The 2,808-nt window shown below is 45.9% G+C and overlaps 1 pseudogene; it reads right to left on the reverse strand.

Annotated features, from left to right (window-relative positions):
• Positions 1-730: 730 nt before the first annotated feature.
• LOC101562881 lies at positions 731-1,393 on the reverse strand (annotated as a pseudogene).
• Between the last annotated feature and the right edge of the window lie 1,415 nt (positions 1,394-2,808).

Raw genomic sequence — 2,808 nt, forward strand, 5'->3', positions numbered from 1 at the left:
AGGACACTTTAAAGTTCAAGGCACTTTCATAAGAGTGCTTGGAGCCAGGGATAAAGCTGAGCGGCATAAGCCCCTGCCTGATAAGCACAAGGTCCTGAGTTTAATCCCTGGTACCACAAAAACAAAAAAGACTGCTTGGCCCTGAACACTGACACTAGAAATAGGACCCTCTTTGAAACTGGAGTTAATATGTGGAAAGCCATATATATAGCCATATATATAAATAGCCATATATATAAATCTTTTTTTTTTCTGAGACAGGGTCTCTCTATGCAATTCAGGCTGGCCTTGAACTCACTTTTTTTTTCTTTTTTTTCCCTGCGCCCTTGAACTCACTTTTAGTATTTACTTATTTATTCAGTCGGTACAGGGTCTCATTATGCAGCATGGACTCTTAGTGATCCTCTTGTCTCAGCCTCCTCAGTGCTGGGATTACAGGCATGAGCCACCACGCTTGGTTTCAGAGCTGCACAGTGGGCCCAGACAGTTCCAGGGCCCACACAGCATGCGGTACCGGGGATCAAACTCGAATCCTTGCACTTGCCAGGCAGGCGTTTAGACTGCTGAGCTATCTCCCCGGCCCCCTTGAACGCACTTTGTAGCCAGACTGGCCTCAAACTCACAGCAATTGTCCTGCCTCAGCTCCCCAAGTGCTGGGATTTCCGGTGTGCACCACCATTCCTGGTGCCATAATTTTTTTTTTTTTTTTTTTAGGATGCAAAGTATTTTATTTTTAAATTTCTAAACTTTGAAAACAAGGTAGCTGCGATTAAATAATAGAGCTTTCCAAAGCTAAGTGTGCTCAGTGGAACTCAAGTTTTTCTGCATAAAATACAAAAACAACTTCCTGAACCTCCTAGGTGGGAACAAGACTGTCCTCACGACTACGCGAGCTGCACCTTCTCGGTTGTATCACCCTTTTCTCTCCTTGGCAAGGGCTCGGGACCTCCGTGCACTCTTCAGGCGCACACGCACAGCTCCCGCCCGAAGGTCTCCTGGGAGGCGTACACCATGTACAGGAAGCCGTCCTCGTCCTTCTCGCTCGTACACCTCCGAGATGGGCGTGGACACGCTCACCGTGCTGTGGCCGTTCACCAGCAGGAAGAAGGCCGTTCACCGTTGAGCTGCAGACGCCGCCTGATGATCTTGATGAGCTCACTCATGTTGACATGGTCAGGGACCAGGAACTTGGTTTTGCCCAGGACTGGCAGCTGCTTCTCGCCCTTGTATCGCCCTATGATCACCGGGATTTTGGTGGGATGCTGCTCTCGGATGAGCCGGACATCTTCTACTCTTTGTTCGAAGGTGCGGCGCTGCTTGAAGGTCTTCTCCGACGGCATTGTGCTGGGGTCCCCGGGGCGGCGGCGGCTCCGGATCCGGCGGCGGCCACTTCCCTTGTCAGAAACCTTACTTTTAAGGGAAATAAATTTGATACACTTATTTATTTACAGTATGGGGGATTGAACTCAGGACCTTGCTCTTACCAGGCAGGCACTTATGCCACTGAGCTATATCCCAGCCTGATAGAAATTTTATTATTTAGTACAGGGTCCACATGTCCTCACTACACAGATCAGACTCATAGTGATTCTCCTGTTTTCAGCCTCCCAAGTGCTGGGATTACAGGTGCATGCCAACACCCCCAGTCTCAATTGCTGTCTCAGTGTGCCCTGGGGCTAGAGCCAGATCTGCAAGCTAGGGATTGAACTGATACACATATTTAAATGTGTTTTTTTTTGTTTGTTTGTTTTTTGTTTTTTGTTTTTTGAAACCCAGGATTGAACTCAGGCCCTTGTGCTTGCCAGGGAAGCGCTTATTCTACTGAGCCATCTCCCCTTAAATGTTGTTTTTCTTATGTGAAAAACTCAAAGGGTAGATAAGGAACAAAATGTATAATAGATATTGAGAAATGGGAAGACAATGTTCAGGTGAAAAGCAAACGAGGAGGGGCTGGGAGATGACTCAGGAGAACAAGTGCTTCCCTGGCAAGCGCAAGGGCCTGAGTTCAATCCCCGGTTCCGCCCCTCCACAAAAAAAAAAAAAAAAGAAAAAAAAAAAAAAAGAAATGGCAGCTTCTGAGTCTTGTAGTGACAGGCGCTGGTGAAAAGCCTATTAATCCTACCTGCAATAAATAACAGGCCATATTCGTATCGCAGTGCCTAGAGTACCAACTACTTTTATGTAGATTCTCTTGTTTGGTGTTTCCAGCTGCCATTTGAGATATGTGGGAGACCAAGGGTCTTATTACCGGCATTTAAAGCCCAGCTCTGTGCAGATAATTCGGATAGCAAACGGCTCACCCCATGGATTGTGTGCACTTCAGTGGCTTCGAGTGTGTTCACACGTACATGTAACCACCGCCACAGCTGATTTTCAAACATTTTCATAATCACAGAAAGGACTCCCGATCCTTTAGCTGTCGTTCCTTGCCTTTACCCGGCCCTCTTCCTAAGCAACCATTACTCTAGTTTCCCTCGTTGGGCCTCTGCTGGGCACTTTATATAAATGGACCCATGGAATATGTGGAATTTTTGTGACCAGTTCCTTTCATTTAGCATGTTTTCGAGGTTTATTTGTGCAGTAGCTTGTTTGGTACTTCACTCTTTTCATAGCTGAATAATATCCAATTGTATGGGTACTTTTGTTTCCTCATTCATCAATTGGTCTACCTTCCACCCTTTGATTATTATTACTTTAGTCTTTATTTATTTGGTACAGGTCTCACTACACAGCTCAGACTCAGAGTGATCCTCTTGTCTCAGCCTCTCCAGCCCTGTGACTATATTTTTAATTTTATTTTTATTTTTA

This window comes from Octodon degus, unplaced genomic scaffold (assembly GCF_000260255.1).
Source record: "Octodon degus isolate 3935 unplaced genomic scaffold, OctDeg1.0 scaffold00078, whole genome shotgun sequence".
Lineage (NCBI taxonomy): Eukaryota > Metazoa > Chordata > Mammalia > Rodentia > Octodontidae > Octodon > Octodon degus.